Source organism: Amblyomma mixtum, chromosome 9 (genome assembly GCF_055824585.1).
Source record: "Amblyomma mixtum isolate Tamu chromosome 9, ASM5582458v1, whole genome shotgun sequence".
NCBI lineage: Eukaryota > Metazoa > Arthropoda > Arachnida > Ixodida > Ixodidae > Amblyomma > Amblyomma mixtum.
This window is the reverse complement of record NC_143020.1, coordinates 33,195,224-33,222,469: the sequence shown is the minus strand read 5'-3', so window position 1 is coordinate 33,222,469 and position 27,246 is coordinate 33,195,224. Positions and strand designations below refer to the sequence as shown.

At 49.0% G+C, this 27,246-nt stretch overlaps 1 protein-coding gene across 1 annotated transcript in view; it reads left to right on the top strand.

Moving 5' to 3' along the window:
• LOC149328695 (uncharacterized) overlaps nt 1-27,246 on the top strand; it is a 186,011-nt gene that overhangs the window by 129,689 nt on the left and 29,076 nt on the right. The gene's annotated exons all lie outside the window — the stretch shown is intronic.

The following is a 27,246-nucleotide window of genomic DNA, read 5'->3' as shown; positions in this document are numbered from 1 at the left end:
AGTTGTTCAGAACGCGAGGTGCGCAGCTGGCGGAGTCCTTCTGTGACTGCGGAAAGAAGGGCGGCGTGCGGCGGTGGAACAATTAGCCGCTCTTCCCGGAACGTGGCCGACGTCGAGCGGTCGCGTGTTCGGCCGCCCGCTAATTGTTCTCCCGCGGAAGGTTTCGTCCACTTGTGTCGTTATTCAACTGCTTCCCTGTGCCGCTGCTCCTTCAGGAAACGAGTGGCGTTCTGAAAGGAATGCAAATGCTCGCACTGCCTTCGTTCGTTTGTCACGGACTCTGTTCATGTAGCCCCCCCTTCCTCCCTTATTCTTTGTTGACCGCTGGAGTTACGTTCTGTCAAGAACCTTGCAGGTTGAAGACAAATCAGCCGTTGGAATGCGGTGCGTTGTATTTCCATTCGGTTTCTGCACAGCCTCACAACCTAGTTGTTGAAACAAAGCGGGAAGTTTTTTTTTTTTTTTAATTCATTACGGCTTATCCTGCTACGTTGTGACTCCCTTGTTGTTTTGCATGGTGAACTAACAGGTCTGTCCTCTTTTGCTAACTTCCGACAGTGGGGACGATACTGCGCCGAGAAGACTATTATTTTATCTCAAAAACTGCACTGAATATTCCTGAGTGCCTTCGACAAACCAGGAAGTCGAGGTTTCGGTCGAATCCTGGTCGGACGTTGATAAGCGCCCAGCGAGTGGGTTTTTGAGCGGAATAGTGGGATATTCAGCGTGTACAGTCATCCCAGAATAGAACGCGAACACACGTATGGCGTTTTTTTTTTTCTACTTTGCAACGAGTTATTCTTTTCGAACCTGTTTATGAACCTGTACTTGCATAGACCCTTTATCCAGTAACATGAATCAGTCTAGTTGCGCGCGGCAGCTAGATGAGCAAGATATTGTGTTTTGTTCACAGGCGCCGTTTGCGTTTCACTCCGGCCTGACAGTACGTGTTAAGTACACACTCTAAACAGGAATACGCCTATATGGGATTAAAAAGGGAGTAAGGTTTGGTTTGGTTCATGGGGTTTAACGTCCCAAAGCGACTCAGGCTATGAGAGACGCCGTAGTGGAGGGCTCCGGAAATTTCGATCACCTGGGCTTCTTTAACGTGCACTGGCATCGCACAGTACACGGGCCTCTAGAATTTTGCCTCCGTCAAGATTCAGTTGCCGTGGTCTGGGTCGAACCCGCGTCTTTCGGGTCAGCAGCCGAGCGCCGTAACCACTGAGCCACCGCGGCGGGTAGAAAGGGAGTAAGTTGTCTTCTAGGAGGGTGTGCGCTATAGAGTACAGCTTACTTTCTTTTTATTCCTTTCTGTTTAGGCCGCCGCGGTGGCTCAGTGGTTATGGTGCTCGGCTACTGACCCGAAAGACGTGGGTTCGATCCCGGCCGCGGCGGCTGGAATTTCTTTGGAGGAGAAATTCTAGAGGCCCGTGTACTGTGCGATGTCAGTGCACGTTAAAGAACCCCAGGTGGTCGAAATTTCCGGAGCCCTCCACTACGGCGTCTCTCATAGCCTCAGTCGCTTTGGGACGTTAAACCCCATAAACCAAACCAAACCAAACCAAACCTTTCTGTTTAGAGTGTATGGGCCAGTGAGCTTAAGCGCGCAGATCACCTCGGTTGCGCCACAAACAAACGCGGCTAATGTGTGCTGAACTGCGTCTAGCGTTCTTTCTTTTTCTTCGAATCACAAAAAAATAAAGTTTGTGTGTGTGTGGGTGGGGGGGGGGGGGGGGGGTAGCGAATAAGCTGCCACCATTTGCGCTCTTCGCCGAAGATGTATGTGCAGGTAATTGCGAGATCAGTGTGCAGCTCTAGCTAGGAACTCTTTGCCATTGAAAAGGCATACGGAGATACCTTTCGCTCTTCGTCTCACGGTTCCCTGAGCTGCGCACGCGAACACTCGCTAGGATAGCCGCTGCTCCTATACGGGCCTCCATTAACGCTCTGCTGCTCCCCAGCGAGAACGCCGAGCGGCCCGCTCAGTGCTTTCGGGGGCACGGCGCGATAACCATCATTGCGCAAACAACGGTGATTAGCAGCGGTCAGCAACAGCAGGAGTGCGGGGCCACTCGCTCCTGCTTGAGCGCGAGAGAGGCTCCCGAGGGACCATTTGGCGCGCGGCTTTCTCGTAGTTGACCTTTGACCTCCGTGAACCCCTTCGCCGAGGCGCCATGAGCACGCATGTATACGTGCCGACGCGGAAGAGCTCACCGCTCGCTTCTGCTCGGCCAGGTTTTTTTTTTTGTCGTTGTTTATTTGTTTTCTCATTCACTTCCTCTATAGGTTAATACGCGTCGCTCGCCGCGATACCGGCGAAGCATGATCGCCGAAGTCGGGCCGAGAATCTGTGATGATTCGGCCGTATTGCCCGTGTCGGTGTAACCCCAGAGGCTGAGTGAGACGCTGGAAAGAGGGGAGAAAAAAAAAGGGGTCGGCGCAGACGTGAGGCATGAAACGAATGCGGCCGCAAATGTTCGACAGCCCTGTCAGTTGTCTGCTAGGTAGAGCATACCATACTCCTGTGCGGCTTGTTTGACCTTGGAGTGCTCACTTTTGTGCTCCCGAGACGCTGGGCCGTACGACTGGACGTGGACAGACAGCAGAATGACATCGGCGCATCGATTGACTGATTCATCTCAGTGTATGTCTTCTCTATACTGCGCCAGAAGTTAGAGGTATAAGGCCCAATTAGCTTATTCTTTGTCATTGTGTCCGGGCCACAAAAGAACAGTGGTATTCTTGGTGCCGAAAGTGAACTTCGCTTCGCTGCGCAGTTTGAAAGCTTCTTGTGTGGTTGTAATGCACGTACTAATACGCGTATGCCGTTGCGTCCGAAGGGTTAAATTAGACACCTTTAGAATACTGTGTACCGCGTTGTCGTTGCCGGAGTACCTTGAGCCCGCCCACCGCCAGTGAGCACGCGCTGATTGGTCCCGATGCGCAAGGCGTACGCGCAGCTGCCAGGTTTCTGGCGCCGTCAAGGCGATTTGCGCATGCGCATTGGCTGCGCGCGAGTTCCCGGTACTGCGATAACGGTAACGCGATACATGGTATTCTAAAGGAGCCTATGAGTCCACAAATGCAACGGGAACCTTGTTACACGAGCAGAATCTTTCCTTCACGATACAGCCATAACAGGCTTGGGAATTGTAATAATGAACACAAAAGAATAAATACGCCCAGTTTTCATGGTAGTCATCCTGAAAAAGTGATGCGGTGAACATATTAGGCTAGCGCTCCATCGGATTTTTACTTGTCGCATATTCTCTGTATAATGTGGTTGTAATTTTATTGTACAGCACAGTTTCTTATGGGTAGCGCTGCACAGCTTTTGTACGTCATGTTTTGAATTTTCTTAGTTTTTTTTCGTCAGCTGTTCGGCTTTCTTTTTTGCCTCCCCATACTGATATCGACGATAAAGGTGTTGTAATATTCCCCATCGCTGATATCAACAGTAAAGGTCTTGTAAATATTCCCCATCGCTGATATCGATAGTAAAGGTGTTGTAAATATTCTCTATCACCGATATCGACAGTAAAGGTGTTGTAAATATTGCTCATCACCGATACCGACAATAAAGGTGGTTTAAATATTCAGGCCACTATTTTTTTTCCCTGCCGGTGGTCCTCAATAACCTAAAAGCCGCCAGCACAACTACCTATATTGTCACCGGGAAATGTTGTATACGCGACAGAAATAATTCCAAACAATGGGTCACCGCAGCCCGGAGTGGACAGCCCCTAGTGTTAGCGTAATGGCTTGGGAACCATATGTGTGTACGGCGCTTTGAACGACACTCAAGTCTCTGACGTGTCCTGGAAGCACGTAATGCGGTCAGTGGCCGCCGCTTTCGAACGTCCACGTCCAGAGGCGCTTCGCGAGCGGTGAAAGCCGTTTGCCGGCCGGCCGCCAGCAGCTCCAAGAGCGAGCAAGGCGTGAGGGACCTTCGACCCCTCATGACGCGTCTTCGAGTGGCCCCGCTTCTCTCTCTGCCCGGAATAGAGACGCGTGTTCGGTGCGAAACATAGTACATGGACGGCGTCCCCCTTTGCGGCGTTGTTCTGGATGGGTATTCCTCTGGCTGTGGTCCGGCTAACTACTCACTCCGGGTGCCTCATAGGCGGCGGATCGTTAGGGCCGGGAGGTTTTGCAGCAACGCTATGAGGAAACTGCGTAGGGACAGACGGACGGCTTGAGACAGGAAATGCGCCGTGTCTAGTGTCTGTCTCAAGCTGTCGACCAAGCTGTCCGAAACTTTCCGTCTCGAGAGCCTTGTCTGTCTTTTAAGCTGCCTTCCGCTCCTTAGGATATTTCCGTGTTGTGACTTGGAAGACGTGTGAACCCTCCCAAACAAGCGTATTGCTGAAGTTATTAGAATCCGGTGGATTAGCTCGCATCCTTGCACTGCATTCTTTTGTAAAAAGCGAGTGTTAAACGTAGTAGATTGAACTGACATAGAACCATTAGCTTATACCGAATACACACATGAAATGGCTGTAACCTGAAGAGGCTGCAGCTATGTATGTGTTGTCAGCGTGTTGCTCACCCGTGTTTGTTCAATTTGTAGGCTTTTTAAAGCTGCCGTGGTCTTTCCGGATGGGCTCACGTGATGTGGCAACACTGAAATATGTGTTGCCACTCCGAACATTGAAAATTTTGGCCATGACATATTTTATCGAAGCTTAAGTTGAATTATATGAGCTTGTTCTTTTGAGCGTACTCCCCATTCCTCAAGCACTGTCCCGTTTTATACAATATGTCTTCAACTTCGTCAGTTTTGTGTGTCAGTTTGGGCTTCTTAGATAATTAATTGTATATCACATCAGACATATTCTTCAACTAGATATTCGCGTCACCAGATAAGTCGAATTAGATGCAGTGCTCTATTGCTGTTGAAGAACTTCACTAATGAAAAAAAGATGCGCAGGTGATCACACGCGATGAAGCGACGAATCTGCGTTAACACTGTTGATTGTATACATACGTGCTGAAACGTTGATCGCTCTCCCGTTGCGGCTTTGAATTGCATTTCGCCGTCGCTTTTACCTTCTATAGCCGGATACAAGTCAAGAAAAAAGCGGCATTTCCTATCGAGAGACGCCCTTCCAGCCAATGTCGTCCACTTATTCTCATCAACCTCTTTGCGTGGCAATGCAGGGAGCGGCAGATAAAAGGGGGGTAAGCCTCTCCATGCACTGTCACGCAGCCCACGCTATGTGGTTCGTGAGAATCGGCCGACGCCGTTGGCTGGAAGGGGTCCTTCGATGGGGAAAAGCCGCTTTTTGCTTGACTTGTATCCGACTGTAGTGCTACGTGCGCTTTCCGTGGTTGGAGGCATCTGGAGGGTGGAAGTGAGTGGATGCATGGTGGGTAGGGTCTGTCCTGTGAGTGTGGGTTGTATGGGGCAGGTGGAGTGCAAAGGTGGGCACTTAGTGGACGAGGCCTTCTATAGGAGCTGGCGGCATCACACAACAGGACAAATTTTGAACAAGAGATGGCAGTAATGCTAACGCATCAAAAGATAAAAATATGTTTTGGGCAAGTTGATATTCCCTCTATACATGCGTTTTGCAGTGAGAATTAATGTCACTGCACTTCACCGCTGTGCGTGTATTTTCTTCATCCATTTACGCTAGGCAATCGCCGCCGCTCAGGTCACCGCCGTGTAAAGTCCCAATTGGAGGTGATCAGTTTTGTTTCGCTTGAAGAGACCAAGGAAGTGTTCCTGGTCTGATGGTCACTTCGTACCTGAAATCCCGGTGCAGGACGGAGAAAACAAGCGGCCAAGTCATGCATTTTGTGCAGCATTGTTGCAAAACTGCACTGCGTTGATGCACTTAGATTGATCGAAGTTGGTTGAACCCTCAGGTGATCCTCTTCAAATCGCGGCAGTCTGCGTGTCTGAGTGAGACCTGGCTTTACAGCACGCATTGTTCGAAAACACCAGTTTGGAGAAACACAGTTTTCCTCGTCTTTGCCTCCGGAGTACTTTTAAAGGGCCGATTCGCCGCGAGCCACACTGCCTGAGCGTAGGGGGGGACGCCTTCCGAAGGGGCCCCGTACGCTGCCAAGAATAGACGCCTGCCAGGCAGTGGAGGCGCGTGCGGCCGGTCCGCTTGACGCTGCCTTGACGGCGGCGTTGTCCCAAACAATGCCGCCTCGGTACGTGTACGCGCAGTTCCCACGCTTCTTAACCCCCGCGCGCACTTACGGACGACCTTTGTCTCCGTAATAACAAAGTGGGCACGGCGACCTCCCTGCTTGTCGCGCATCTTATGGTGCGGAGCGCGGATGGGTGGACGGTATACGAGTAGGTTGTTCCTTGGTTTTAAGCTGCGTGGGAAGATTTAGACACCTTCAGCATACCGTGTTACCGGTACCGGTGTACCGGGACCCGCGCTCAGCCAATGCGCATGCTCAGATCGCCTTGACAGCACCAGGTGGCGCCAGGTACCCGGCAGCTGCGCACAGCTGGCAAACAGTCTCTTACGGCAAAAGGACGAAGAGATGCCGGGATAATGTAACATAGGGCATTATGGGGGTATGAAGTGCTGACAGGTATTTGGAAAGGAATAATGGCGCCGGGGCTTACTTTCGGCAATGCGGTTCTGTGCTTAAGGGCAGAAGTTCAGTCGAGATTAGACGTAAATCAGAGAGCTGTTGGAAGATTAGCACTAGGTGCCCACGGCAAAACCACAAACGAGGCAACGGGAAGCAAAGAGTAAAATACTATATGAAAGGAAATTGGACGCTAACATGTGGGCAGCTAAGGTATTTAAATATTTATACAGAAAGAGCGTTGACTCACAGTGACGGAGAACTAGAAAACTAACCAGTAAGTACGTATGCCGGTCATGAGAACGGAGAAAGAAAGAGCATTAAACGACAGGTTAAAAACGCGGAAGTCAAAAATTGGATGAATTCAATGGAAAAGAAACTTAGTGGAGAACTATATCGATACTGGAAAAGGGAGATCAGTAAAAAAATTTTCTATGATAACTCAAGAAACAGTGCCCTACTTTTTGAAGCTAAGTCAGGGTGTCTTAGAACGCGCAGCTACAAAAAAAAAATTAAACGAAGATGATGACACATGTGCAGTGTGTGGTAGATCTGTGGAAACAATTGAACACCTCATACTCAAATGTGATGGTATTCATCCGGATGTCGATGCAGGCACAGTCACTCTTCCTGGGGCCCTAGGGTTTAAAGATAACAATGGTCATGTAAATAAATGTGCAGTGGAAGTTAGCAAAAAGCGATTGGAGGATTGGTGGCTGAAAAGCAGAGATGTGGCATAAGGTTAGAAGTGTAGGAAACCGTAGGTAAAGAAGATGGCGAATCTTAATAAGAATTGACAACACAGTTGAACGAAAATAATGAAAGAAAAGCTGAGCATGGTGGCAATTGCCATCACCCTGTTTCAAAGGGGGCGCTCCTATCCATACATATATCCATCCTGCGCGCGCGCCTGCAGCATCGGGACCAATCAGCGCGTGCTTACCGACGGTGGGCGGGCTCCCATACTCCGGTAACGGTAACACGGTATGCTAAAGGTGTCTTTTTATAGTCGGATACAACTTACGTCTGCAGTGAAGCTCCTCCCACATTCAGCCTCCGCGCACAGAATTCCTCCACGACGAAAAAGTAGTCCGCTGCTTAAACGTTTCTTGTTATGCAAACTAGAAGCGTATCACAAGCAAAAATTTATGAGCTCTAGAATTTTAATGCGTGGATTGCTTGATATAGCCAAACATTAAAAATCTGATTTCGTTTACAGTTGCGGTTGGCCAGCGGAGTAATACAGGGTGCCGCGGACCGTGACCCAGTGTAACAACTGCTGTCTTTTAAAGTTGGATCCTACTATAGTTAGCATAGCGCGTACCGCTACCGCGTACTGAGCCCATCACTGCCCACACGCTGATTGGTCATGACGCGGCGGGCTTGCGCTCTGTTCATTTGAACGTGGCGCCATCTCTCGCCTTTGGGGAGATCTGCGCGTGCGAAGTGGCGGCTCACGGTACGCGGTAAACAGTAGGGGTACGCGCCATGCTAAATTTATCTACTGCAGCGGGATCCAAGTGAACCAAAAGCCTTGCGGTATTTTCTGTGCATGTTAGCCTTTATTACGACCGTTTCGGAGTAGAGGAAGCATTGCATTCGTCTCAGAAATGAGACAGGCCATTTGGATTCGACTCTGCCGGCGCGTGTGCTGCGACTGGTCTGTGTCATTATCTTTTCTCAGTTGCGTCACCTCCTTCTCGCTAGAAAATTGAAGTTTTCTCTAGCCGTTTTACTGAAGAAGTGAGTACTGAACACTTCTATTTGTTGCGTTCGCCGCTGGGGGCTAGATTATTTTTCAGTTGCGCTATGAAATCGCCGCAGAGGCAAAATAGCGAGAGCGGATACTGTAAGAGCGGGCGTTCTCGTAGTCTGATAGCTTGTTTCTGACACAGAGCAAATGTGGTTGCCTTAATCGAACCCACGAGAAGCAAAATTCTTTCGCTTGTGGATTCGAGAGACTCGCGACACGTTGCGCTTTATGTAGTAGGTACGTTGAAGCGTTGCGCCCATTTGTAGCGTCTCCTTCAGACTGTCCTTATTAGGGGTGTGCGAATATTCGAAATTTTCGAATATAATTCGAATATTATATTTTTACTATTCGTATTCGATTCGAAATCCAAGTAATCGTGTTTTTCCGAATATTCGACCCGACGCGAATATTCGTACCCAGCCGAGTATTCTATTGCGAGCACCGGCGTTCATTTCGGTTCGTAAGTCCTATCGACAGAGACATAACAATATGGCGGCGCCCAGAGCCAAGTGAGAGGGCATTTTTGTGGCTGGAGAAGTCGCTCCAGCTAGAAGGGAACTAAGTACTTCTTCCTGACCATGTGGAGCAGCCGGTTTTCCTTCACGACAACCTTTTATGTTCATCCCAGCAACGCGCTTTTTTCCTTATGGCAAGCTAGCCTTAACCAATTCGGTGTATTAGCCATCTTCTCTGATAATTCCACTCCTCTGTGAGTAATGTCCGAGACTTTGATACTTTTTGTGCAGCCACACACATCCTTTGCGTTCATTTCATCACTCATAGTTGAACTGTGACGTTCTTGGGTGCTCAAATAATGTTTTGTAGTGGTTAAATGCGTCCGCCCTTGATTATTCGATATTCGATTCGATATTCGGAACCAAGTATTCGTATTCCATTCGTATTCGAAAAATTTGATATTCGCACACCCCTAGTCCTTATATATATCAAAGCGCTGTGAGCAGTGCGGGGTACAGCGCTCCCCACTGGCTCGAGGCCAACTAATTTTGCGTGTAGTTAAACTGGCCTTGGTTCAGATGCCCTCGGTACGCGCTCTGCTGAAGCACTAATCTGTTGGCCTTTGTCTCTTGGTGCACAACGCAAATGCTGCCAGCCTCCTCACCTTCCTCTTGGCTGGAATAGGAGCAGCAGATGTACCACCTCTCTCCCCAACACGACTGTCCACTTTTGTCACGTGGTCACTGAAGGTGCATTCCCATAATTGACGACATTCGGGCTTGAGAGAATAACGTCCTTACTGGACAGGAGTCAGTTGGTCCTGCATGATGGTTTCCTCTTTGGGCATGATAACGATTTAATTTCAGTGCCGCTGTCGCAGCTTGGACAACGAGTGCTATGCCTGACGTACTTTTGGTCAGGGTCACTATGGAGAGCTTAAAGACGACCCATTTTGAAGGCATTTCAATGCAGAGAAATCGACGCCCAGGATCGGACAACATGTGGGGGCCCGGCGTCACCGAGGATGGAACCTTGCACACGAGGTGGGCGCTCACACCACTAGACTGTACTGAGGCTGCGGCGGTTTTAGAGCGTTAGCTCTTACTAGCTCGCTCCTCAATTTCGCGCCGTAGTCGTCGTCGTCGTCCGCAGTCCCACCTACCTCGGTTGAGAAATGGCAAAATGGAAGGAGGGAAAACTCCACATTTAGATTAGGGGAGGGAGGAGGAGCTCAGAAAGAGAGTTGAAGGCCATGGGCGGCGGAACGAAGAGGTACAGACCTCCTCTCCACTTTTTGGGGGGGTGGGGGGTGGGGGGGGGGAGAGCAGGAGAGAGAGGAAGTGGTAGAAAGAGATGGTGGAAGGCGACAGTTGGCCTAATGCTTTGAGGATGGGTTTCGAACTTGGTTCGAGCCCCACCGCCGGACAAGGTGGAGTACAAGAGTCCCCCGGCCCGGCGCCCGGGCTCTTTCTTTGCTGTCACGCTAACGCTCAAACATTCGTGTTGCACACTCGTACCTGACCTGCGTTTATTTTTTTGTCTCGGATAGAGTCCCTTATAAAACCACTGCTGTATAAACGAAAAGCAGGTCAGAGTTGGCGCTTGAATTCCTCGCTGTGCGTTGCGCCGAGTGTGCGACGACGGTGGGCGATCGCAGCGCCCACCATCGCCGAGTGAGCTTGCTGGCTCCGTTTCTTCGCCCGTGTGATTGAAGCTCCGCATTTCTCCTCTCTTCCGCGACGCTCCGCGTGGGAGGGAGGAGGACGAACCGGTCCGCTTTCATCGGGCGATTGCGCGCGCGTGGTTTCGTCTCCGTTCCGGCGCGAAAGTGCGCGGGTCGTCATCGTACAAAACGCTGGCATTCGCCCCTTCGTCGTGCTAACGCTCTGCGGCGCCATCATGATACTGGCAAGGGTGTTCGAGCAATCGGGGGGGACACATAAGCTCCGGCTTAAGGGTAGTACGCGATAGCGTAATGAGTTAGTGCCCATATACGCAGAATTGGTCACTCGTTACTTAAGGTTCATAGGTATCAGGGAGCCCTAACACCACCCCAGGGACAGTGGTGCAGAGGTTAAACGGTGGTTCACTGCCCTGCGACAGCAACAAGCCATCCGCCTGGCGGGAGAAGCCGCGAGGAATCAAGACCTCTTCTCCTGCTTCTAATCGCGGAGGTCCCGGCCCCCGTCCCCAAGGCCTGCGTGCCGGGGACGGGGAGTAGGGGGCTTCCTTATCTGGCGGAAAATAAAGTTATCATCATCATCATCATGACTGTTGCTGCCACCGGTGGTACTTGTGCGACCCAGGTTGCTCTTTCTAGCGACCAGTCATTAAAAGCCTTCTGCCACGGTTCGCAGTTTGCTCACAGTCCGGTGAACATGGTCCCCATGGTTAAAAAGCTGCCCACCGAGATTCGATACATTTACAGCGCCTTTTATTTCCTGATATCCAATCAGTAAAAACCGAATGCCCACCACGATGGCTCAGCCTGATTAGGGCGCTCGGCTGCTGAAATGGATGATGCGGGTTCGATCCCCACCGCGGCGGCCGCGTTTCGATGGAGGAGAGTCGCAAAAGGTGCTCGTGTTCTGTGCGGTGTCATTGCTGGTTAAATATGCCAAGGGGGTCGAAATTATTCCGGAGGCTAGTGCGACTCTTCCTCATCTTTCACGATCACTTTCATCCTTTCCCTGATGGCGCGGTTCAGGTGTCCACAGAAAGTGAAATTGTTGCCGCGCCTTTTCCTTTTCTAAATAAATAAAAAAATTCAAACGTTCACCGTCGTTGCCATGGTCGTGGGTTGCTGTCTAACTGCTCATCTGCAGACGAGTGCTGTTGCATGCTAACGGCACGTGACCATGCATCTTCTACTGATGACAACGGGTGTTTCTTAAAGGTGCACTGAAGATGAATCTGAACTCGTCTTTCTGCCGCGGGAACTCCATCTACATGTTCCCAGCATTCTTAGAAACTGCGACTTATTGCCCTGTGTGGCCGATTTCCCTAATTAAATCGAATTAACGTCCGGCTCTCGCCTTTATTTCAATTCTCCCCGTACGGTGGGCGGAGTCGACCAAGGCGTGCAGTGCCTTTCACCCAGTCCCGTGGCGGCTTGCCGCTCTGCCATCGGCGGAGTAATACGTAGTAATCCGTAGTAGCAAATAGTCCGCGCGTATTTTTATTTCTGCGGGCTTATTTTGCGGCTATATTATCTGCGAATAAAACTAGTATTTATTCACGGAAACCTAAAAAAGAAAATAAAGCGAAAGCAAAGCCTCCACGGAGCTGGCTGTAAGGCACTCCACGCGTTGGTCGACTCCGCCCACCGTACGGGGAGAATTCAAAAAAGTAAAGGCGGGAGCCGGACATTAATTCGATTTAATTACGGGAATCGGCCACACAGGACAATAAGTCGAAGTTTCTAAGAATGCTAGGAACGTGTAGATCGAGTTCCCGCGGCAGAAAGACGAGTTCAGAATCCTCTTCAGTGCACCACGGCGCTCGGCTGCTGCCCCGAAAGACGCGGATTCGATCCCGGCCGCGGCGGCTGAATTTCGATGAAGACGAAATTCTAGAGGCCCGTGTGCTGTGCGATGTCAGTGCACGTTAAAGAACCCCAGGTGGTCGAAATTTCCGGAGCCCTTCACTACGGCGTCTCTCATAGCCTCAGTCGCTTTGGGACGTTAAACCCCAACAAAACAAACCAATCTTCAGTGCACCTTTAAGTCAGTCGGCGTTTGCGCCAATGCAGCGAGGCAGGTACGGTTGTCGGCGCCGCTTCTTACATTTTCTGTGTTTCTTTTTTAAGCTCCAGCTTTCGTGCACTCGGCGCGCTTTTTTTTTTTGCCACAGCGAAGCATCTGTATTCCCGGCGATGATTGAACGCTGACACCCGGTGCGCGGCCAACGGCGGCCTAGCCGTCGTCTTGACCTCTATTAGAGCGCGCTTCACAGCTGCTCCATTTGCGAGCATAGGGTGTTCCCGCTGGTGAACGGAGCAAGCTGGCGCTGTTCCACGTGAGACGATGCTCAGCCAAATCGCATTCCTGCCGTTAACGGTGTCGAGTTTTCGAGCCAGTCATTTAGGTGCTAATGTGTCGCTCGGATAATGGACACGGGGGAACGTGTGTTTCGTAGGCTGTCGGAAACATTGGGAGAACGGGCATTTTAAATCGGTTTTGGCGTGCGAAGCGACTTAGTTAACCTTACAGTAGTGAAGAAATGCCCTATCGAACCGTTCGTTAGTCGTCGCAGTGCTAAATTAACGCCTTGAATTGATGTGCGAACGAAGGCAAGACACCTTGTTGACCTTGTTGGGTTCAGTTTGGTGTATTTAGTCGCAGGGTCTTTGCGCAAACTCTCTTGAAAATTTTTTGTCTATGTAGGCCAGGTCTGTAATGCCTGCATTCCTGATAACGACGTCCATCTCATCGTAGCGGCAGGGAAAACTGAATCAGCATAATCGAACATTCAACTGAAGAATGTTTAGTCTGATCCGAGGTTCGAACCCAGGCCATCGTGAGCCAGGTTGAGGCGGTCGGTACACCACCTGATGACTCCAGGAAGACGGGCCACAGGGGGGCCAGAGAGTATCTCGTCTGGTTTCGCTTCAAGGCCATTTGACTGTTGCTTTCACATTTTCTGCCGAAAATAACATAAATTATTAAGAGCAGCCTATAGCTGGCATTTAGAAACGCGCAGAATTCTGCTAGTGGTGTTGCTTTTTGTAGAAATCATATGTCGCTCTTTAACTGTCCTGCCTTCCTCCGCTTTTTTTTTTTACCTCTTCCACGCTGCTCTCCTTCTGTCTTTGTCTCCCAAATTCCCCTCCCTACGCAGAGTAGCATGCCAGCGATTTTTTAACGCCGGCTAAATTCTCTGTATTTCATTAAAGAGTCTCTCTCTCTCTCTCTCCGCTGACAGGATCCATTTTGCAGAATCTGTTCGTAGTATCTTTTTAGAGGACCTATTTACAGGTCCCAGATATAGGACCTGCGTCTAGGACCTGCGTCTAGGGCCTGCGTCTAGGACCTGCGTGCAGAACCTGCGTCCAGGACCTGTCTTAGGACTCTTTTAGAGAACCTGTTTACTGGCCCCGCGTGGAGCCCCCACAGAAATGTTCTATAGACAGTCTATAGACTTCGTATAGACTCTGTTGTCTTCCTATAGATATTTCCTTTTGTTTAATCGTAGTCAATACACTGTCTATAGAAGAGTCTACTGAAAGCGTATGGCCATAGATCTATAGATTGCCCATAGTCTGTCTATAGCATCTGTATTGCCTATAGACTAGTCTATGAGATTAGTCTGTAGAGAGTCTATCGACTTTATAGCCAAAAGGCTATGGGTGGGCAGTCTTTGTAATGGCGGTCCCGCGTTCAGGTTCCGTGTTCGGATGCTGTTCAGATGCTTACTTCTAGACTCTAGTTGTCCTCCAAGAGACACCTGTGGTGGGAAGAGGTTTCCTTCTTGGTCTCTCATAGTCATTCTAGCATCGCGGGTTACGCGAAGTAAACTACGGTATTCCGTCACCGCATACGCACCTCCCTCTTTCCTCCTGCGGCCGCGTTTTTCTTACGCGCCGACTCAGCGGAGGCGTCGTCGTCGGAACATCTGTTGACCTCAGCCCGAGAGGCGAGGAGCGCTCCACTTGTGAAGGCGACGGCCGAGAAGCGAGCAGCGGTTTCGCTCGCGTAACACATTTGCCCGCTCTCCCCAAAAAGAAAAAAAAAGAAAAAAAGAAGAGAAGCTAATGAATGGAAGAAGCTGCGACGTTCCGCGGGCGTCTCCTGCAACTAACGCACGCTAAAAAAATACGAGAAGGGAAAAAAAGCTCGCCCACTTGCAAAGACAAAAGCACCGCCGAGGTAAGACGGAACAAGAGCTATGCGTTCCGCCACCGCTTTGTAATAAACCCCGTTCCCTCCCACTTTCGGTTCGGCGCAGCGCTTTCTCACGTGCGGACGGGTAGGCCGCGGCGTCGCAGCTTAACGGTGAGGGGGAAAAAGAAAGAGAGGGGGAAAGACTCTACTACGTGGGTTGGAAGACCCGGCACGTTCCTGAGAGCTGTCTTCCTCGCTTTGACTGCGATATGCTGATTCGGGCTGCTTTCATTATTTCCCTGTCGGCCTTGCCTTGTCGCTTCGCTCTCTCTCTTTCTCTCAATTTCTCTTTCTTTCTCCCCCTCTGCGGCGTGTAAAGGCTCCTCGCTTGCACTTGTAGCTGTGGGTTCTTAACAGTCGGATGTTCTGTTTCACCCTTTTCTGCTGGGACGGGCGTAGCAGGCGGAATATCGCCGACGCGTGTCTCTCTCGCAGAGCGCTAAGCGAAATGAGCACCTGTCCCCCCCTCCTCCCTCCCTCTTTCTTCTCTCCTCCTACCTGCAACAGCGCTCCGTTCGCGCCTCGTCCCGTGGTGTGCGCGGGCGCTGACACGGCATAGGGCCTGTGTGCGTTTGTCTCGGGGAAAAAAAAAAAAAACACGAACGGCGGAGGTGGTTGTACCGCGGTGTTGCGCAAGGGCGTACAACCTCCCCAGCTCTCCTTCTGATGCGGGGGGAGGCGGGGGAGGGGCTTTTTTACCCACTACCCTTTGCTTTGGCACGTTGGCGCTTAGTGTGGCGCTGGTGGGGTCGTTCTCTGTGTCTGTGTGTATGCCGCAGTTGTTCGTCGGCACACATATCTGCAGCTCTTAATTCTGCATTCTGTTCATCGCCCCCTCCCTCCCGTCTCCGTCGCCGACAACGCGCAGGAAGACGCCCCGTCGCTCGCACTGATTTCGCTCTCGTCTTTTCTTTCTGCGTGCTTAGTATTTTTCGCTCGTTGCCTTTCATTTTTTTATTTCTTTTGCCCCGTTAGGAGTTGTTTGGGCGTCGCACCGGCTCGCGCCAAAGCGAGCGAGATGTTACCGACGACGCCGCCTTTGCTCGCTTGTCAGTGCAAAGCGAGTCGTCGGCGGTGGTGCAGGCATCACGACGGGCTTGCCTCTTCGTCGTAGTCGGTGTCTGATTGCGGCCGCATCGTTCGTTGTTCGTGTGCGCGTTCTAATTGTAGTACTCGTGTAGTTGTACTGCGACGTAGTTAGTAATGCGACGCTTCTTGTAAGATCGGGTGGTTGTTCGAGCTCTCTCGGGTGTGCTGTGGTGTCTCGCGCTGTGCTTTTTGCTCTGTATTATACGTGCCCGCGGATAACCAGCCTGCCGGCCGACCTGGGATACTGTCGACCGCTGTGAGTGGCCTGTTCGTCGTCGCCGTCCGTCGGCGTCGTAACGAGTGCGTGTTGCAGTCGTGTCGTGTTGTGTGCTCTCGTGGCGTGTCGTGTCGAGAATGCGTGTTTCGCGGTAGAGGCAGACCGCCGTTTCATTTTTGTCACCTGTTCTATTTGATTTTTTCTAGCGCGTTGCTAACGCTCCTCAACCGCTTTCCTCTTGTGTAGCGTGTTCGGTGCGTTGTTCGTCCAGCGACTGAATGTTTCAGGGGTGACCTGATTAGGAAGGACTTGGCTATGTTGAGTCGTTGTAGTGAGATTCAGTCAGTGGTGACCTTGAAACGCTGATGCTGCGTCGGGACCCGCGTGCATTGGGTTTTTACTTACGACCTCATTTCGAGTACATGGGAGCTAACGGCATGATTTTGAGAACGCAAAACCTTGTGGTAGACCAAAATAAAAAGGCGACAACTTGTCCATTCACTGTAGCGAAGTCTAGCAGTTTTGTGTACGTCTCGCGTTCAGATGACGATGTGATCGGTGTACCTGTAGAAAGCACTTGTCATCATCATCATCATCAGCCGGACTACGCTGCAGTACAAAGGCCTCTTCCGTGTCTCTCCCATTAACCCTGTATTGTGCCTGCTTCGGCCATCTTGCCTCCGCTAACATTAACATCTCATCCGCCCACCTTACTTTTTGTCTCTTCCTGCTACGTATGCGCTCTTTCGGTTTCCACTCCGCTACCTTAAATGAGTATAAACACTTAATTTTGGTGGCATGTTTCTTCTCTAAAGTGATGCCGAAGACACTACTATGCATGAATCACCGTGTGGTATTTGCCTAGGATCGCTAAATCATTTATAGTCGATTTTTGCGTCATGCTCTCTCGGTTTCGGTTTCTCAACAGCCGAACCAAGGCTGTGACGTCAAAGTGTGGTTATCTGTCACGTGAGGCATGGAAAAACTGCGATATAATCGTTGCTTGCTCATTTTAATTCACTACAGTGCTTAAGCCGGCATTCCTCAAGAGCCAGAGTGAGAACGAACGTAGAAGCACCATTATATTGCCGTTTTTCATGCCTCACGTGACCTATAACCTCTCTGTGACGTCACAGTCATCGTTCGGCTGTTGAAACTGAAACAGCTGGAGAAATAAATTAGAGTATTAATTATTTAGTGGTCGTACGAGGATACCACGTGATGATCAATCTATATAATGTCTTACGCATCGTTACAAAGAAGAAAACTTAGGCCCAAAAGTTAGGCGTCATAGTCCTTTAATGAACCATTGCTTAGCGGCCTTCCGCATTGCGTGCCTTCTCCATGTCCATTTCCGCGACAGTGCATGTGCAAACCGTCTAACGACGAGTTCTCCCCGATTCGAATGTGCCATACCTTTCCTCTAAAACGCCTACGCTTTTCCAGCCTGCCTCACCGGCTTTCTAGAAGCCTTGCTGTCTACCAGGGTAATAGAATTTCTCGGCGCAAGGTTAAGGTGCGCCCGTAGCGAAAGCGCCGCTGTGGCAGGTTGCCTCAGTCATTGAGGTCAGGAAGGTAGGGGGAGGGGTGCAGCCGAAATATGCCGTGGTTGTCATTGCTGCATTTTAAACGCTTGTCTTATTGTTGCTTGCTTTAAATGAAATTGGCTTGCACCAGGTTTTCGGATGGCACTCCTGTAACGTATTTATTTATTGTATCGAAAGCTACGTTGGCCACGAACTTGCGATTTCGCTGTGGCGGTGCTCCGAGGAGGCACACAGACCGACCCTGAGCCGTTGCCTAGCAACCGCCGCAGCTGGCGGACGCCGCGCGCTCACCGCGCCATCTGGCATGACGTAACACCGCGCGCCTCGCCGCCGTTTGTTATGACGTCACACCGCTTGCCTCATCGTTACGTTCGCTTTCGCTACGTATACCCTGGCATAGCCGAGCTAAGCCATTGCCAATTTTTTGCTCGTTTGTTTCCTCTGCTTTCTCATCATTCGAACTCTTGCGAAAGCTCGCGTCATTGCCTATCTGGTTTTTCAGTGTTTTCTTAGCTGCATAAACATAAGATTTCTTATCTCTGAGATTTTGTAGCGTTCCAGTTTTCGAGCACTCGCGTCCTGTAGTGTTTTGTACTGAGCGTCGTGTCGTTTTATCGGCCGCATTGTACGCACACAACTCGCTACGTTCGTTGAAAACTGAGCTTTTATAAGCTAAGAAAAAGCTAGCAAAATAAAATACAGGTACTGCCGCCATTGACCGTACTCTCGACCGCAAAGTGCGGTCACGGCAGTAACTCTTTTCCTGCGCTGATCTCTGAGGCTACACCACAGCGCCATCTATCTACCAGCCATGGTCACGGAGTCCGTAAATCTGACTGCGTCGTCAGCGTTACGAACTTAAACCGCATGGATGGCGGGAAGAAATCCTTTTTAAACCCCAAATTTTTTCGATATAAATATCCATTTCCTTCCGAAATGAATATGCGTAGCCACAGAAAACCATATACCCTAATTTCACTAGGAACAAAATTTTTTTTTCAGTTACCAGTGTCCCATGACGGCGGTTCTTGGCCGATTTTTTTTTTTCACACCCACAAAGAAAAAGAAAGGAAAGGTGCAGTGAGAGCTGGGAGAAATTCGCAGGAAACGGCGGCGCGCACTTTCCCGGGACACTCCGGGCGACGTAGAAGTCGTTCGTTTCGGGCCAGGGGCCGCTTAAACCGCATGGATGGCGGGAAGAAATCCTTTTTAAACCCCAAATTTTTTCGATATAAATATCCATTTCCTTCCGAAATGAATATGCGTAGCCACAGAAAACCATATACCCTAATTTCACTAGGAACAAAAATTTTTTTTTTGAGTTACCAGTGTCCCATGACGGCGGTTCTTGGCCGATTTTTTTTTTTTTTTTCACACCCACAAAGAAAAAGAAAGGTGCAATGAGAGCTGGGAGAAATTCGCAGGAAACGGCCGCGCGCACTTTCCCGGGACACTCCGGGCGACGTAGAAGTCGTTCGTTTCGGGCCAGGGGCCGCGGGTCGTATATATATTTAGCGAGACACGGGAGTGGCCGCCTTCGTCGAGGAAGTGATAGGAGAGACGGCCAGCCCCGGCGTATATTTCCGCATAACTGCTGTGTCCGCCGCCTCCCAGCGTCTAACCTCCGGGCCAGCCTCTAACATTTCCTCGTGTATTGCGCAGGGCGGGTCGACCGTTTGAATGTTCTCTCTGTCTTTAGAGTTATTGGCCTTATAGCGTGCCATGCATGCTGCGGCGGGCTGTAATTAGGTGATTCCGCCATGGTGACTCAGTCGTTACGGCGCTCGGCTGCTGACCCGAAAGACGCGGGTTCGATCCCGGCCGGGGTGGTCGAATTTCGATGGAGGCGAAATTGTAGAGGCCCGTGTACTGTTCGATGTCAGTGCACGTTAAAGAACCCCAGGTGGTCTAAGTGTCCGGAGCCCTTCACTACGGCGTCCCTCATAGCCTGAGTTGCTTTGGGACGTTAAACCCCCATAAACCATAAACCGTAATTAGGTGATTGAATTTCTCGTTGAAACCGACGAAGGCTGGTAAACGTAAACGTATACGCCGAATTCAATTTTCGAAATTCGGTTTTAGCCGAAAAAGGGTCAGTGTCCTTGAAATGCATGCCGTATATACTGGGTGTCGAGTTGGAGTGATACTAAGTTCAAGAAGAAAATTAACGAAGCACGAAAGTTAACGTTGTGGTGAGAGAGTGGTAACATTGCCTGAAATGTTGTTGTTAGTGGCTATTTATTGGCAATAAGAAAATAAAATATGAAGGGAAAAGATGTTGCTAGCCGCGGCACCTGCCATCAAAGCCTGAAGCACCTGAGCCGCGGCTAGCGGGAATAAAATGAGACGGCGAGAGGACACGGAGAGGGAAAGAAAGGATCGGGGTAGGGCGACAATATACACTATGTGCGAATACAGGGAATTAAAATAAAATAAATGTGGGGTGCTGCCCGCGCAGTTTTGCTTATTGGAGCGCAGCTCTGAAGCACCTGGGGTCTGAAGCACCTGGAGTCATTTGCCGGGGAAAAGCCGCTTCATTCTTGAGTTGTGTTCGACTGAACTTGTAATGTATTTAGGCAGTGCTCGCCTGTGCAGCAGATACTTGGAGGAAAACGAAAAGGCGTGAAAATAAATGCAGGACAGCACAGCGAGCTATGTAATTGAAAACGAGGGGACTGAACACGCAGATTACGTGATGCCCGGCCCGCTTCTTCAACGCAGCGTAACAACCGGATCTATGGTTAGGATACGAGGGTTAAAATGGTGAAGAGGAGAAGAGAGGCAGAACATGTAATGCGTAGAACTATTTACCGATGGCCAGTTAGTCTTAGCGGATTTGATTCTTTGCAGACTTGTTTCTGTACAGGTGCATGCAGCGGGTGTTAAGTGCACGGTTTTATTCGGCTTCCACTGAGCAGGTTCAGTAGTCTTAGTAGAGTATAGGCGCTGAGGCTGTTGTTATTTGGCTATTGCGGGCAACAAAACAGAGCCTAGAGCCCGCATTTGCAGACATGGAAGACTTGAGCTCGAGTAGCAGGCTTATTTGTATGGCTGCATATTCGAGTTTTCCAAGATGGTAGGCGATTTGTAATCTGTTCTTGAGGAGGTTGCGTGCTGTGTTCCTAGACTTACAAAGTCTTATCCCGTTCCTCGTTGACTTATTTTTGTTTTCGTCATTATGCTCGGTCGAAGACATTTGCGACGACCTGACGTCGTATTTGTGAGCAGCATTCAATTTCAAAACTTTTGTGGTAGTTTTTGATTTTCAGCGCCATGCGGTGCCACATATTGCAGCCGCGCAAGCTAAAAGCGTTTCTCCAGATTTATGTGGCGTGGGCGACGCGCCGAGCGCCGTTCTTGGAAAAGTTTATGTACCCCCAGCTTGCATGCCCTAATCCGAACCTTCGAGTCAATATTTTCGTCTCCAGATGTCGCTGCATGCATTCATCATTGCGCGTTCCCTGCTAAAGCCGTCTCACTCAGCGCTCTCCTCCATCACTACTATACAGCATACTATATGGTCCCTCACGCGGTCTCCTCTCTTCTCGGGACTTTCCAGTTCCTGACGCGGTCTAGACCCGCTCTTCCAAGCGCATCGCTCAGAGCAGTTCATCTTCTCCGCCTCCCTCACAAAGTCGGGGACATTCTGGGCCGTTCCCACCGACACCGAAGCGACACGCGGAAGAAGAGGGATATCTCGGATCGTTACAGACGGGAACAGCTGTGAACCAGGGCCTTCGTGTACCCTCTTTTTTCTTTTTTTTTTTCCTTTTCGCTATAACGGTCGCCGTCCGAGGCTTGTGCGTAGAGAAGGCTTTTACCCGAAATAGCACCCTCAGTGCTGTGCACGGTGCGGTAAGACTGTGGGGGAGAGTAGTTGACGAAAGCAGCCAAGATATGAGCGCCCGCTTTGTTTCGAGTGGTAATACGCGTTAAGCGACATTTGTTCCAGCAGACGTCGTTGTAGGCGCTGGGTGTTTAAGGGGGTGCAACAGCTTTCCTTATAACCGATAGGTGTGTCAAGAGCGTCTTTTTTGGCTGCGCTTGAAGGAAGGCCCAGTTCGCCTGGCTTGGCGGCTACTATCTCAGCGTACTGCGATTTGGAAGGAGCTTCTATGGCTGCATTAAAGGATATTGAAGCTCTCTAACTTGAGGTTGTGTGTACCCCATTTCAGCCGCTGCTTCTGTGTGGTCCATTGAAATACAATGGAATACAGTACAGAACATTGCACGCGTCTCTCGCATCATGTACCCGAGGGCTTCCGATTGAGAAGCGATCAGTGTCACAGGCACTCTAGCAGTTTTTAGAGGACACTGGCCTTATGAAAGAGTGGCAGAGACGCAGTCACGTAAATCAGTGACTCAGACGGTGCAATTACCGACAGGCCACTGTAAGGCTATTACCGCCTGTACATTTACACCACCGCCCCCAGAACAGTGCACTTCAGCACTGTACAAATGAGAACAGTACAGTATAACGCTGCGAAGAGGTGGTACCTTATCTGGCCGCTGGCATCCAGTGCATTTCGCATGTTATGTTCCCACCTATGTGTCTTACAGCGTAAGGAGGGATTCTAATGATGACGGTGACTATACAGCTCGACACAACGGAGTCCTTAGTTCGCGGGCACTTAGTTTAGGTGACGCTTAGATTAACTGAACAGCTGCACACGCACTACTGTTCTTGTTTATTTGCGGCAGCGCATGCGAAAGTTACTTCGTATTTGTTCTACCCTGTCCGCCGTAAGCCCGTAAGGCGAGAACGCGCAGAGGTCGTTATCTGTAAGGTTCCTTGTTCAGCCGGGCCTTCCGCATTCTGGTGAATCTGCGGGCAGCAATGCGATACTGGCTGACCCGCCTTTCATCTTCTGCGCCTGTACATCAATCACGACCGACTTATCTTGAGATCTGCCTGGATGTCTCTGATCTGGACATGTGCCGTCGTCACGTGATCTCCCTGTCGGGGAGTCCGCGCCTGTGTCACACGCCGCTCTCGTGTTTATCAAAGGGGACTCGTTGAGAGCGAGCATAGATGGGCATCCTTGTTTAGAGCTTGGCTCTTAATTGCGGCTGATGTCTCAATACTGGCTGGCTGTTGTGATAAATACGTCCGCGGTGGCATCCAGTAGCAACTGTTCGGGGGAGACGCGCGAAGCTGTTAAATGGCAGCAGGAGTTAATTGCCCGTAAGAAAATAATAACAAGAGGCGGTGCAGCAGTTGCGCGAGGTTCTTGGTTCTTGCGCAGTCATAAAAGCTGGGCCGTGCCCCCTGAATCAGTTTAACAGCTAGTTCTCACCGACTTACTTTTTTTTCTTAGTTATGCAGGTTCTGTGCAGTTTTCCATGTTATAGAAAACGAGGAAAATAGCTTTTTTACAGGCGGACACAAAAATTACATATGAAGTTAGGCTGCCATACTTATATGATGACATCGCCTTGATGATGACATCGCCTTGATGATGATGATGAGGCTGCCATACCTATATGTGTTCTTTCATGCTTCCGGTACGCTGGAGGTCATAAGGCATGACATACACAGGGTGGCTAGTTCTAGCACAATCTCCCCTCTGTCCTTCAACAGATCTGGTACCTGTTCCTCACCAGCTGCTTTCCCCCGTTGCGTTGCTCCCAAGGCTTTCTTTACTTCCTCCTACGTTACTGGCGGGACGTCTCATTGCTGTGCTCTACTGCCTGTCTCAGTAACGTTCTGTGTACATTCGCTACTGTATAGATTTGTGTACAGCTCTTCAGCTACTTTAACTATCTCATCCATATTGCTAATGACATTGCCCTCTTTCTCTCTTAGCACATACATATTATTTTTGCCTCTGCCTAGTTTCGTCTTCACCGTTTTTAGGCTACCTTTGTTCATTATTGCATGCTCGATTGTATCCATACTAAACTTCCTTATATTAGTTACCTCGCGCGTATTGATTAGCTTTGATAGCGCTGCCAGTTCTGTTCTCTCTCATGATGACGATGATGATGACCTATTTTGGTTTTTCTTCTCATTTCCTTCGTACGCTCGTTAGGCGTTTTTTTTTTTTTGCTTTACGATCAGTTACTGCCCAGTTTTGTTATGCGCACTTGGCTTATGAGCTTATTGGTGACTGCTTCTTTTTGTTTTATTGATTCAAGTTGAAAAATGCTCAAGGCAAAAGTTTTTTGTACGATTCTTCCATGGTTAATTACAGGGGTATAGCTTGGAGGTTGATTAATCCGAGACTTATATGACTGGGCTTTTTCGCGGCGCGAGCACTGTGTTAAGCGTTGAGTACATGCGGCTGTGGCGTGAAGATGACCGCGTTGATTTGATGTTCATTTCGTGGCCAGTAAATGAGGTGGCTTTAAAACCGTGTCTTTGCAGTCTCCCCTGCGGTGTCGGTGCCGTATACCTGTTCCGAAGCAAAGCCGTTTCTTCAGCTCTTGCCGTTTCCGGAGGCGATAAACATTTACCCTCGCGTCTGAACTGTTCGTCGTCAACAGTCGCTTGACTCTCGCGTCGACTTGACCTGTGCTGGCTGTCGCGTCGACTTGACGTGTGCTGGCTGTCGCGTCGGCTTGACCTGTGCTGGCTTTCGCGTCGACTTGACTTGTGTCGGCTGTCACGTTGACTTGATCTGTATCGACTCGACTTGCGTTGGCGCTGCGGGAGAAGCAGCGAATCGTGTCGCCATGCGTTGGTGGTTGACGGTGGACGAGGCGTACGCCGAGGATGACATGGAGCACTTCGAAGCGGACAAGCGACGAGCCGCCAGGTGGCTGCGCGATGTCCTCCGTAAGTGTGTCGCCCATTGACGTGAAAACAAGGGTGGCGCTTTAGTGTTGTGCCTCGTAGTGCCACGTCTGACGACGGTTCTGCCGGCCATGTCTGGAAGAATCAAACAGTGCGTTATGTTTCGATACGGAATGCATTTACTGGTTAAAAAAAGCTGATTGCATGAGCATATAAACCAACTAAGCGCTGACACGAAGCACCGGATGCAGCTGACGCAGAACTGCAGTGTGTGGTACACGTGGCTATACGTACAGTCTTCAGAAATGTAAGCAGGAACAAGCTTTTTTTGCACTCAGTTGCAAATTTTCTTGTTAATTCTCTACTAAAATTGAGAATAATTTTTACGCATTATACTCCAAGAAGAAAAACTAGATAGAAAAGAAAAAATTGTGTGCCTCTTACAGATAATTTCGGATTTATTAACGAATGGTTGCTCAGACTCACGACTGTGCACAGTGAAGGCGCGCGTGATCTTTTTTGTCATCCAGGCGAGCTTTGATGTGGAATGCTGGGCAGGTGAGCTCTGCTATGCGGTGGCAACAGTGGGTGAAAATGTGGCTTGAAATGCTTAGAATTCGTTGGTGCATTAAAGTGCATTTTTATACTGGTTAACCTCCCCGCCTTTCGTCTTTCTCTCTCTTTCTCCAAGTGTGTTAGCCCTGTTGAACGCCCATTTAACACCTATTAGGGTGTTAAAATTTTGCACTGTTCAGTGCTCCTTTGCGACGAAAAGAAGCGATAGCAGGCTTCGTTTGTGCTTACGCTCACGAAGTTTATGTTATTAAATCAAAAGTGGCTTATTATGCGACAAAAAAAAATGATTTCAGCTGTTATTCTTGAGCAACTCTGTGCTTTAAGGCTTATCCCTTGCAAAAATGAGCGCTGAGTTTCTGGTGTCCTGTTCATGTATTCCTTGTGACATATTACTGAGTCACCACGAAGTCAGGTATTCATGTCTTTCAACAATAAAATCTCAGCAGAGGCTTTTTTGCTATAATACAAGAGATTTCCTTATGTCATTGGCCATCAGCCATTCAGGTGACGTGTCTCGCAGTTAATCCCCATGCAGAAATATACCACAACAGATTCAGATGTTATTTCACACGAATTTCTCTTGTGCCATTACACATCAAAAACTCTTATGTTGTTTTCATGAATTCCTTTGTGGTCGCACAAAGGCATTGCATGAAATAAATGCAGGAAGCGCCGGAGGCATGGGGGGGGGGGAGCTATAAGTTACGCTTTTATGACAGTGTTGGCAGTCTGGAAATAGAGAGGTTGGTTACTGGCCAGTAAAGGTTTTCTTGAAAAAAAAAAAAAAATATTATGCTTGTCGACAGCTATTGAAACATTGCACGTAAAATTCGACTTTTTTTGTTATTTATTTTTTTTATTTATTTATTTGGTCATACTGTTAACCCTCAAATGAGGGTCGTTACAGGGAGGGAACAAAAACAAATACATAAATGAGCAATCATGAGTCAGAGTTCAAAATTTGTACACCATTTCTCAAAAATATATCAACACCTAGCTCAAATTGTTGCACGTTCATACTCTCCACAACATCACTTGGCAATTTGTTCCACATTTCAATTACATCAGGGAAGAAAGAATACCGGTACACATCCGTACGTGTGTTAATAGGCTGTAGTACCCTGCTGTGGTTTTTCCGGGAACCACGTTTTAGAGGCGCTTTCACATAATGTTCTTTATTTATTTTTAATGTCCCTTGCATTATCTGGAAAAAAAGTTTGAGTCTATGTTTTATTCTTCTAATTTCCAGCGTTTCCAATTCACACTGCTGCATCATCTTTGTAACCGAGTCAGTACGGCGATACTTTGAACATATAAAACGTGCTGAAATCCGCTGTACTCTTTCTACCTTCTTTTTTAAGCATTTTTGGTGAGGGCTCCACACAGCATTCGCATATTCCAGAACTGGTCGTATAAACGTTTTGTAGGCGACTAACTTAATTTCTCTAGTTGCGTTTGGAAGTTTTCTCCTAAGAAAGCAAAGCTTCTGGTACGCTTTTGAATAGATATTCTCAATATGAATACGCCAGTGTAGATTATGCGTCACTGTCACCCCTAAGTATCGGAAACTCTGCACCTCGACCAAGGTATTTTCTCCAATATTATATTCAAATCTGATAACGTTCTGTTTTTTAGTTACGTGAGTGTATGTAGATTTATTGTAGTTAATTACCATGCCCCATCTTTGGCACCACGAGTTTAATGATTGTAGGCATTTATTTAGTTTGATCTGATCTTCCGTGCAGGCTACACGCGTGTAAATTAAACAATCATCGGCGAATAGTTTAATTTTTACAGGTGGGTTAATATTAGACGGCATATCATTAATATACAATAAAAACAAAAGTGGGCCTAAAACAGACCCCTGCGGCACTCCAGACACAACTTCACACTTCCCCGACTCACTTTTCCCGATTCTGACCCTTTGATAACGGTTTTTTAAATATGCCTGAATCCACAATACTACATTTTCACTAATTCCTAGGCTCCTCAATTTGGAAAGTAGTTTATGATGTGCAACTTTATCGAATGCCTTCGCAAAGTCTATACATACAACATCTACCTGTTGGCATTCATCTGTAGCTGTACAAAGGTCATGTACAGTTTCGATTAGCTGTGTCACCGTGGAAAGGCCAGATCGGAAACCGTGCTGAACTGGGCATAATAAATCGTTTTTTTTTTCTAAAAAATACAGAATATGTTTTGCTATTGCATGCTCTAGGACTTTACAGCACACAGAAGTGAGCGAGACCGGTCTGTAGTTGTTTACACATAGCCTATTGCCACTTTTAAATATCGGAACAACGGTGGCATCGCGCCAGTCCTGAGGTACTGAATGATCCCGCAAAGATTTTTCGAATAAAAGCTGCGAATAATACGACATCCATTCAGCGTACCGTTGAAGAAATACCGTTGGTATTTCATCT